The sequence below is a fragment of the Cotesia glomerata genome, linkage group LG3, assembly GCF_020080835.1.
Source record: "Cotesia glomerata isolate CgM1 linkage group LG3, MPM_Cglom_v2.3, whole genome shotgun sequence".
Classification (NCBI taxonomy): Eukaryota; Metazoa; Arthropoda; class Insecta; order Hymenoptera; family Braconidae; genus Cotesia; species Cotesia glomerata.
The window spans coordinates 11,246,321-11,258,589 of NC_058160.1; the positions used below are offsets into that span (position 1 = coordinate 11,246,321).

Below are 12,269 nucleotides of genomic sequence, written 5' to 3' on the forward strand. Positions count from 1 at the left end.
AAAACTCGATTTTTGCAAAACGGGGTGAAAACAATAACTTCCCGATTTTTGAAAATCTCCGATTTTCTTAGCGGGAAGTTAAAAATTTTTGAAGTTATACTTCTTTTGGCGCGTTAGGCAAAAATGATGAGGGTAAATTTTTACGATGCGCGCGCCTACCGTCACGAAAAACCGACACCCTGAAGTTAGCTACTCAACATTTTAGTTTTTTTAAAAAAAAGTTACCAACAAAATAAAATAACTACACCTACGTATGTTTGCGTGAGAACCGGCAACTGTATTCACGATATTTCATATTAATATATATTTTTAACTTCCCGCTTAGAAAATTGAAAACTTTTAATAATGGGAAATTATTGATTTCGGTCCGATTTTCAAAAGTCGAGTTTTCATCAGATGTCTACGTGTTAAAGTTCCAGGAAGCTATTCTGATTATTCCCGCCAAGGTGCCCGGCCGTGTGTGTGTCAATAAATTTTTGTCGTACGGTTTCTCAAAAACAAATCAACCGATTGAGTTCTACGAGACGTCATTCGAAAGGGTCTATCAAAACGTAGATCTGATTAGATTTAAGTGAATTCATCAAGCCATTCCGAAGAAATTAAAAAAAAATTTGAATTTTCATATTTTTTAAAAATAACTCCAAAGCTCCAAAGCTTAAAAATAACTTCATAACTTCTCTTTGTTGAGTTTCTCTTTGTAGCATCCAGCAGTAATCTGCAAACATATTTACTCCCCACTGCACCTCAAATCGCCATTCAAATCCTTTGAGATCTTGATGAAATCTCTCTCCTTGCTCTTCACTAAAGTCTTCGTTGGTCTCCGGAAAGTAGTTGAGATACGAATCAAGAAAGTGAAGTTTCAAATTCATTAGGCAACCTGAACGTTGAAAGTTTGCGATCATATTGGCCACAATATTTTCGTTATCAGCATCTTTGGTGTTACCTAAGAACTTAGTACACACTTCTTTGATACTTAGCCATGATGCCTTTTCTTGTTCATTCATCACTGAAATAAATGTTTCATCTTTAAATAACGTCCGGATTTCCGGTCCATCAAAGACGCCTTCTCTCAATTTCGCATCTGATTTGTGATTAAACACTTGACGCAGGTATATAAAGCACTATCCTTCTTTATCAAGATCTTTGTCACGGGGCTTCTGTGTTATCATTTGAAGGCCTTTGCCCTGACTACGGTTAATTATCGACGGATCACAGGGCGCTGTGGTCTAAGATGCTCGAGCAGTGAAAATTTGATAAAATAAGTTCTGGGGCCTAGAGTGAAAGTACTTCGAGGGTGGGGATGATCCCACGCCGGGCAAGAGTGAAGTGGTCACACCGAGAAAAGACATTTTAAAGACGGAGCCTGACCAAGCTGCCACGAATTTTACTAACACAAGATTATTAAGAACGCCAAAGTTACCAAGAAGGAGTGCATAAGTAATTTGAGTAGTCAGAAAGTAGATTGTTGTAGCTGTTACACCAGGACCCAAATACGTGTTGAGAAAACTACCTAAGTCGCCAGGAATCTACAACAATCCCAGGTACTGAAAATTAACCTCTGTAAAATATTTTACGTTGCTGAACGAAACTCTAGGCACCAGCCAGGTTCCGTTTTCCAATCACTAGATTAATTAATTAATTGAATTTATTTTATAACTAAATTTATAAAATCGAGGTTAAGAATAATTTAATTAAAATTCAAGATTAAGATAAATTTCCAAAATTTAAAATAATTTAAAATTAAAATCAAAGGAGGTTAAATGTTATAATTAAATTTACAAATTAAAATATTAAGAAATCTAAGTCAAAATTGAGATCAAATTTATGAAATAAAAATTATTAGTTATAATTAAAAATTAAGTTAAGATTAAAAGTAAAAATGAAATCTGTCAATTAAATTTTAAGACGATTTGCAATTAAATTAAAATTAACGTATAATATTATTAAAATAAAAATTAAAATTAATAACTAAAATTAATCTCAAAACTTAAAATAATTCTAAAAGTTAAAATTAGAATTGGTAATTAAAATCAACCTCGAAAAAAATTCTAAAAGTTAAAAGTAAAAATTATAATTAAAATTAATCTTCGAAATTTAAAGTAAATTGTAAATTAGTAAATTAAAATTATAAAATTATAAAAGCAAAAATTATTCTTAAATTAAAAATTGTTTAAGACCGATAAATAAATTTTTCGATATTACAGTAAATAATTATTGAGAAAAATATAATAAAATTTTGACCTTGGAAGATTTAGCCAAGCTAATATTCCTATCTCAAATCCACTCTGGAATTCAAGATGGACGCTAAGCCGAATTTTCAGGCAGATTAAATTCAATTGAAATAAATCTAAAACTTTTGGTTTCAAGAAAGTTACTGTGATAAATTAATAATAACAATAATAAGATTGAAAATTTAAATTTAATTATTTATCGACGTCAAGGTTAGGAACCGGGATTTGAGTTTGATTCCCAGGAAGGTTATTGTAAAACGCGAGTATTAAGGAATATTATTAATTAAAATTAAGTGAGTTATTTTAAAAATTGTTAATTAGAAATAAGTGCGATAATTGGGTAAATTGTTTTATTAAAAAGTGAGTGTTTGTGGAAATATTTTACATTATATACTCCTCGTTTACGGGCTGTCGAAGAGGTTAGTTAGGGATGGGCAACCCGAGAAAAAATGTTTCTTTATAATCATATATAATTGTATATCTATATATATATAAGCGAAATACCACTCACTCATCACGAGATCTCAGGAAACTATTCGCCCGATTGACTTGAAATTTAGCATAGTTACTCCATTCGTGATGTAGACGCTCACTAAGAACGGATTTTACGCAATTCCTAGCCAAAATGAATTTTTCGTCTACCATCACATATGCCCTCCCCTCCCTCTCATTCTTCTCCTCCCCTCCCGTGCCCTATAATCTTTCCCCTTCCCTATATCTCTCTCTTTTTGGGAGCGAAATATCATTTTTGACCCTCTAAGCTAGGAAACCATCAGGGGCACCCGTAGATTATCGAACGCTACCCTGTTACATCGACCCACGCTAGTCAACCTTTGCCATGGTTTCCATTGTCATGGTTATAGTTGCCATGGTTACCGTTGCTATGATTTACCGTTGCCGTGGTTACCGTTGCCATGGTTACCGTTACCATGGTTGCCGTTACCATGGTTACCGTTATCATGGTTACCGTTGCTATAATAACTGTCAAAATGATTGATTTTAAATTTTATCGATTGACTGTTAGGACAGTAGAATTGCATAATCATACGTTTTTTAAGAAAGAATAGCTAAATCATTAATAACTGAAATAACTTATATGTATTGGAATAATCATGAAGGATGAACTCGATTATATCATAACACAGATAAATTAAACATAAATATTATCAAGTTGATATTGTTAAATGATTATACTGATTTTAATGATTAAAAATTAAAATGGTAAATTGTGTCTGATGCGTCTTCTCTAAAATTTTACAACGATATCGTTAAATTATTATAAAAACGGTCGATTTAAGATAATTTCTAATAAAATGAGTAATAATAAATATATTTTTTTAATACCATAATTTGTTATGAATTTATTAATAACTAGCTGATACCCGCCCGCTTCGATAGGAATACAATAAATTTTTATGGTGTAACCTAGATGAAAAAATATAAACAAAATGGTTAATTTCAAAAGATAATGAATATAAATTTTGAATTAGAGAAAAGTGATTGTTTGTGATGACCGGTGTTAGCAGTATTAAATATATGAGAAAAGTATTTTTATTATTAACATTTTTTTTAAAATTAAAATTATTGACATTTTAAAATTAAATAATACTATGAAGCGGAAAAGAATAGGAGTTACGGATAATTATTACGTGAATCGTTCCAACATTCACGTAACAGAATAATTGGAGGAGGAAGAGATTGAGAAAAGAAATAGGAAGGACCTTCTTAATAGAGTTTACAGAATATGCGAGAAAAAAATTCAGATAGCTCGGACAGGGATTCGAACCCAGAACCTTCCGGTGACATGTCGGCTACTCTACCATTTGACCTATCCGGTCTAGACTAAATGTTTAGGATAACATTATTATAATGGGAACGCATCTCACTACACGGTACGTCATGGGTGATGCGGAAATCTGTCTAATGACAGATTTACTGACTAACTGACCCATTGATTGATTGATTATTAATAATAAAATACTTTTCTCATATATTTAATACTCGCTAACACCGGTTATCATAAACAATCACTTTTTCTCTAATTCAAAATTTATATTAATTATCTTTTTTGAAATTAATCATTTTGTTTATATTTTTCATCTAGGTTACAACATAAAATTTTATTGTATGCCCAGCAGAAGCAGTGGGTATCAACTAGTAATCATATATAACTATAAATGATTATATATGGAATCACATATATACTTATATACAATTATATATAATCATACATGATTATATATGGAATTGTATATAAGATTATATATGACTATATATGGAGCAATATACAGCCATGCAGGATTATATATAGTTCCATATACAATTATATATAAGTATATATAATCATACATGATTATATATGGAATTGTTTATAAGGTTATATATGATCATATATAATTATATATGACTATATATGGAGCAATATACAGCCATCCAAGATTATATATAGTCTCATATATAATTATATATAAGTATATATGATTATATATGCTTATATATTATTATTATTATGCTTTACTTGTACACCTCTCGGTTTTTACAAGGCTAATTCCTCTTTTTTCTCCTAGCTCTACGCTTTTTCTATTTCTCATATTGGACCTCAGCAAGTCCCACTTGACACTTCATTTCTACTTTTAATTTTTGCGGCTGTGGACCGACTTGTGCTTTCTGTACCGTATTCACCCTGAACCTCACCTTCTCAGGCTGTTGGAACAGAATCATGGGGAAACCACAGAGAAAACCTATAATAGTACAGTAGAAGCTGGGCTAAGTCTACACTGATTGATAAGAAACTCTTCTTTATCGACCACTGGAGCATTAGGCCCCTCTCCTAGTGTGCAGAGATCCCTCGCGCTAGCCAACGCTGACTAAAGTGGTCACCCATTCAAGTTGTTGCTAAAATGTGTGATCGCCCAAGTCAGACGTGTGCCACCCGGCTATCTCTGCCCCTTCCAGAGGCTGGCAACGTAACGTAACACACATATTTTTAATTATAATCACTGAAAAATATTGGTGCGTGCTGGGATCGAACCCGGGTCCCACTCTTTCGAAAAGCGAGCACCGAGCCGACCAGGCCATTGCCAGACTCTTATATGCTTATATATAATTAACACATATAAAATTTTTTTCTTTGAAAAAAAATTTTTCTTTGGTAATCACAAAAAGTGTAAAATTATGTTTATAATTACGTTTAAATAATTCTGAAATACAAAATTTGTAACATTTCCTATGAGATGTTTTGGTCTGCTCTGCTACTACTTAATAGTAAAATCATTATTTATTTTATTATTTAAATAAGTGTTATATTATCATGAGATTCGGTAAAATAAATAAATTATGAATTATGACTACCCAAATATATTATAAAATCAATTTTTATATTATATTTATGATAAACCCATATGATAAATTATGTAGATCATAGAATCATTGTCATCTAAGACAGCAGCACAGCAGACAGAAACTTCAAGACGCACGGAGATCACCAAAGTTAAGCAGCATTGAGCAGGGTTAATTGTGGGATAGGTGACCGCTGGTGTTATAACCGTAAAATTATAGCTAGATTTTTTTTTTGCATTTTAATTGGTTACAGAGAAGTGCGTAGGACCATATTAAATACTCTATCCATAAAATTAACCCAATAAATAATTAGATGTAATAAATATATAATTAAATATTGTTATATATAATTATATATAATTATATATAATTATACATAATTATATATGATTAGATATGATTATATTTGGCCATTTTTCATATATAATCATATATAACCAATTTATATATAATTATATATGAATATTTTTTCTCGGGAAATGAAAAAAATATATCTATAAATATCGCATCGATATTTTTAAACAATATCGATTTATGCAGAACAAAAATATCGATATTTCGATTTATCGATATTTTTACTTCGAGGTGCGATTACTCAAAAAATAGTCGAATTACTGGAACGATAAAAAATATCAACACACATTTAGTTTTTTCAATTTAATTTATTTACTAAGAAAATATTTATATATTTAAATATTATTAATAAAATGAAGTTTTTAGCAATGTCAGAAAATGAAAATTTAAACAGCGGTTAGTAATCTGAATTTTATTCAAACCAGTAATCATCTGGTATAGACATTAAAAGTACTCGCTCTTTAACATGCTCTCCAGTTAACCTGCTTTTATTAACTGGAACAGCTAAATTAACGGCCAAAGCAAGTCTTCCAGATGCTATAGAGGAAGCCTGACAAATCAAATATTTTAAAGCTATTTGGTTGGTCCAAATATTGTTTTAGTTCATTGGGAATGCTGCCAGAGCTTAGAATTTCTGCTCTATTTGAACTAAGCGTTATTAATTTTTCATAGCTACACCAAATAGATGACGAGTTAGCTTCTGGTGATGCTTGAGCTGGTCTTGGATCTGGAGATCGTTGTCCTCTTCGCCTATGCTCTGAGCGAATGTCATTGCTGAGTCTTGAAATAGCACTGGAGACAGCGAGTGGAGACGTGAAATGAAGACGTTTAAATCGTGGGTCTAATATACTCGCCACCGAAAGAAAAGTATTTTTCTCAAGGGGAACTAGTTTTTCTTCGACTTTTTTAAGTAAGGCCTCTAACAATTTCTCCTAGAGTAGTCGATGGCGTTGATTAATCAGTAACTTGACGAAGTAAATTAGAAACAGGAATTGCCAAGCTTGACGTAACATAATATTCTCCACTGATCTCTTCAGTAGATTCTTTAAAAAGACCTAGAATAGTAGTCAGGTCTCGAATTACTTTAAGCTGCGAAGTTGCTACCATATCAGGCGTATTCTTGTTAGTTTGGCTTTTAGTGGCTAAAATTTTAGCTACGATTCCTGACAATTTAACACCGTTCCAGCATATCTAAGCACGAGTTCCATCTAGTGCTGACTGCTTGGATCAATGTCAAAACTTCGCCTTCTTTTTTGCCTGAAGCTTGTAGCTCTGCTCGTAATTGGTCTGAAACATTTACAGATTGTTTAAAAAATGTAATAATACTTTTAACGTGATCACAAAGTGCTGAAAATGCTGGAATTTCCTTTAGTACCCCATCAACAATAAGGTTTAAACAATGAGCTAAACAGGGAATCCTATGATCTTTTCCTAAAAACAATGGCACTGCTGCAACCATATTCGCGCCACCATCTGTAGTGATCGATATAATTTTACTTCTATCAATAGAAAACTCGTCGCAGATAGCATTCCATGTTTTTGTGATTTACTGGGCTGTATGACTCTGAAAAAGATATATGTTTATCCGTTATATTGAATAATATTACTCATTACCGATCAAAATGATTAAGAAGTGGAGTTTTTTTAATTATTGATGTTTAAAAGTCCATCAGTTATACCTGTGATAGTTTTTGCGCGCATAGGTTTATACTCTGGATAGCAGAAAAATTCTTTTCTTTGATGGTAATGATAAAGTGAACTGTCACTACCAAAAAAACTTCTTGTTGAATTAGTGATTGTGAGTATGTCACTGGTAAAATATAAGAAATTTGCCTCGTCTAAAACTTTCATAAGGATCGCCTTTGTAGTATTATATCTATTTTCAATCAAACCAGATATCTGAAATGAAAAACAAAGCAATTATCAAACTGTGAATTTAATTAAAATATATAAGAAAATGTCATTAAATACCGCTTTTCTGGATGGAAGCTTATAGAGAGGGCTAACAGTACGAATGAATTTTTGCAAACCACTTTTTTCCACACATGATCGTGGGAAATTGTCCTTACATATCATATAAATTAATGCCTGAGTAATTTCATTATGTTTCTGTCTGCCTTCTAGAATATATACATAATTTTTAGTAATACTATAATCATTTGATAATATAGTATGAATCAAGTCTAATTAATCAATATTTTCGCAAATTAATATGATACTGAAATTGAGAGACATCTGATAATTTTTAGAATTTTTTTAACAAACAAATTATAGCAAGAAAATTTTATTTGAAAACTTAATCTTTAGAAGCTCTAAAAATTATAAATAAGATTTTTATAAATAATTCTCTATGTCTAGTTTATTTTTCAAGAAAAATCAAAAAATTGTCAAGTGTCTGCTAACTTCAGTTTCATAAATTGATTACGAAATATCAATAATAATTGTGAACTATGACTTTAAATTACCTTCAAAACTTAAACTTCTCTCTGAGCAACTTTCAAGGGTGGATTGTTTTCTTCTTTTAGGTTCATAGTTGTGGGACTTAGTTTCTGCAGAATTCGAAGAATCGTCTGTGATATTTTGGTTCTGACTTGAACTTTTATTTCTTGACAACGTAACCTGAAAATAAAAAAATATTTAAAAAAATCAACAAACGAAATATTAAATCATAATCTTCTCGTTTTTAATCATACGTTGGATGAATGCAATTTTTTATAGAATTTATGAGACATACATCAACATCAGGATCATCATTATCTATTGATGCAGTAACTTCAGTTCTTTTCCCAGATTTTTTCGTTGTTGAAAGGGTCTGATGCTTTAACATTTGCATATAAGCATTATAATGTTTTGTTTTTAAATGAGTGAATAAATTTGTAGTATTTCCACACGTTGTATATTCTTTATCGCATAAATTACAAGAAACAAGTTGATTGTTTCCTTTTTTTGCGAAAAAATTTCACACCGCAGACATTTTCAAACTAAACAATAACAATTAAAAAATAAAAACACACAATGAACCACGCTGCGTAAAGTAACTTGCCGCCAATAAACTGTAACTGTCACTTATGTACACTACACACACAACCTTATACCAACTGTGGTTGGCTCTCTGACATATAGAGGCAGCACTTATAGTAAAGCTCACGCGCTCTAGTCTACTCTTAAACGTATACTTACTTGTATATGTAATTAATTTATTAATTTATACTTAGAACGAGTAAAATATTATAACAGTAAGTGGAATAGATAACAAAATATTATGAAGATCTTGAAAAAATATCGAATTTGATACTCGAAAATAAATATCGATCATCGATATTTCAAGATAAAAAAAATCGACGATATTTATCGATTATTTTTTGAAAAAATATCGATAGTTTAATATATCGATATTTTATGCCCTTCCCTAAGGTTAGTATTAGCAGGTTGTCGACTAGGTTCATGGTATCCTCCTCTGTCCTAGTCGACATCAGGTTACTTCGTCCCGTAGTGAAGGTCTGGGTGACAGCGAAAAGGCTAAGGACGGTTTGAACCTTGGGCAGGGGTCAGGGCGACCACCCAAGGTTAGATCTAGAGTCATAGAGCGTGAGGGTCCGGTGGACAGCGCTAGGTAGTTAGAAACTGCAGCATAGACGCTCCATATGAGGCTGCTGTCAGGATTAAGTAAATTTTGATAGAAACTACAGTATAGACGCTCCATAAGAGAGTACTGTTAGGATTAAGACCTTTTATTAGAAACTGCGGTATAGACGCTCCATATGAAGGTACTGTCAGGATTAAGACTTTTGATATTGTATAAGAGTGTGTGTGAGTTAATATTTGATTACTGTAAAAGTTAGTCGAATAAATTTGGGACTAAATTCAAAAATAACTGTTATCATTTTTGTCAACCTAATTATAATTTCTCTCGACCCTTTGATATCTCTCTTGCTTGGACCGGTTCTGGAAACCGTGATAAAAATTCCCTTGGCGCTCTTAAATTTTAAAATTAAAACAAGAGGCGACCAAGTAGTAGGAACCTTCCGTTACAGCTTTCACAAACTGTTTTATTAACCCAAGTTTAATATTATGAAGAGAAGGAATGAGAATTTTGGTTAGATCAACAAGCGGTTTCCTTATTAGAACGAAGTTCCATATCGCGCGTTGCGAAAGGGGGCTAGACGGAAAAAATTCATACGAAAAGTTTTAACGACACTTTTTGCTATAGTAAGCTATTGTAAGCCGTGTGGCGTGCGCATGTTTCTCTGTCTGTCTCTCTCTTTCTTATAGAAAGCAAGCCAGTTCCCTGATAGCCACACTTACTATAAAAATACTTGTAGTATAAGAAGTTTAGTCAAAGTTAACGTTAAGTTTACTCCAAGACTTGTACAGTAAAACTTATATACAATTTGTGTTGAAATTGTATAGTAACTTAACGTTGGAAGATTTTTTAATGAAAAATTACTGTAATTTTAACTGTAAAATTTATAGAAAAATTAATGTTACTTCAAGTTATATTTAATTGGACCTTCAAGTTGATTAGAAAACCATGATTTAAAAAAGTTTTTTGCAAGTTAATTGTCAATCACTTCTTATAAAAAATTAATGAAAAATAATAGGACGATAAATAAAAATTTTAATGCTTTGTAAATAATTTCATAAAAGGTTTCAGAGTATTTTTATATTTAAGAAAATTAAACATCATATAATTTCAGAAATTTATTTTTATTAAGAAATTATTAAAACATTTTTTTACATTTTTAAAGCTAAAAATGAAAATTAATCTAGCTGACATTTGATAATTTTAAGAATTTTTTTTAACAAGTAAATTATGGTAAAAAATAATTAGAAAAAAAAATTGACATGTAGAAATTTACAAAAATTAATAAACGGCTAGATCGATTTTCAAAATTTTTTTTTTGTTTTGTTCGCTATAGTTCAGGGATGGCTTAGAAAAATAAAAATTTTTCAAAAACCCGAAAGTTCAGCTAAAAAAAAAAAAACAAATGAATTGCCGTTCATCTTACTAAAACTCAAAAACGGCTGGACCGATTTTCAAAATTTTTTTTGTTTTGTTCGCTACGGTTCAGAGATGATTCAGTAAAAAATTTTTTTTGGAAAACTTGACAGTTCAGCTAAAAAAATCATTATCATTAATCATCATCAAATAATAAAAAAATATATAAATAAATTGCTGTGCGTTAATCTCGCTAAAGCTCAAAAACAGGTGGACTGATTGAAAAAATTTTTTTTTGTTTTGTTCGCTATAGTTCAGGGATGATTTAAAAAAAAATTTTTTGGAAAACCCGAAAGTTCAGCTAAAAAAATAAAAAATTGTTAATTTTGTGTACCAAAATTGTTCAATTCCAAGAGTGTACCAAAATTGTTCAATATGTAGGAAAATATGTACAAGTATACTGCAGAGTTATACTGGTTACCTATATTTAGTTTGTAGGACATAACAACAAATCTCAAGAAGAAACTCAAGAAGAATGTTTGTCATTACTTTTGTTTTGTTCGTGTTTATGTTCATATTTTTTATTGTAACGGTAGGTTCCTGCTACTATGTCGCCCCCTTTTTTTATTTTAATTTAAGGGCGCCACTGGAATTTTTTTCACGGTTTCCAGAACCGGTCCAAGCAATGAGAGATGTTTAAGGGTCGGGAAGATCATAATTAGGCTGACAAAAATAACAACATTTAATTTTCAATTTAACTCCAAATTTATTTAACTATTTTTACAATAGCCTTGAATATTATCTCATACACACATACTCTTATAAAATATAAAAAGTCTTAATCCTAACAGTACCCTCTTATAGAGCGTCTATACTGTAGTTTCTAAAAAAAAAGTCTTAATCCTGACAGTACCCTCATATGGAGCATCTATACTGCAGTTTCTATCATAGTTCCTTATTCCTGACGGTACCCTCTTATGGAGCATCTATACCGCAGTTTCTAACTAAATCGCGCTGTCCACCGGAACTTCACGCTCTAAGACTCTAGATCTGACCTTGGGTGGTCGCCTGGACCCCTGCCCAAGGTTCAAAAACCGTCCTTAGCCCTTTCGCTGTCACCCGGACCCTCACTACGGGACTAAGGAACCTGAAGTCGACTAGGACAGAGGAGGATACCATGAAACTAGTCGACAACCCGCTAATACTAACCTCCTCAACAGCCCGTGAACGAGGAGTATATAATGTAAAATATTTCCACACACACACACTTTTTAATAAAACAATTTACCCAATTATCACACTATTTCTAATAACAATATTAAAATAACTCACTTAATTTTAATTAACAATATTCCTTAATACTCGCGTTTCACAATATACCTTCCTGGGAATCAAATTCGAATCCC

The 12,269-nt window shown here is 31.4% G+C and overlaps 1 long non-coding RNA gene across 1 annotated transcript; it reads right to left on the reverse strand.

Moving 5' to 3' along the window:
- Positions 1–6,302: 6,302 nt before the first annotated feature.
- LOC123260933 lies at positions 6,303–9,006 on the reverse strand. Its single transcript, XR_006508573.1, has 5 exons — positions 8,390–9,006; positions 7,896–8,044; positions 7,604–7,823; positions 7,300–7,488; positions 6,303–7,211 (listed from the first exon to the last, which is right to left on the reverse strand). It is a non-coding gene; the product is annotated as an uncharacterized LOC123260933 (long non-coding RNA).
- Between the last annotated feature and the right edge of the window lie 3,263 nt (positions 9,007–12,269).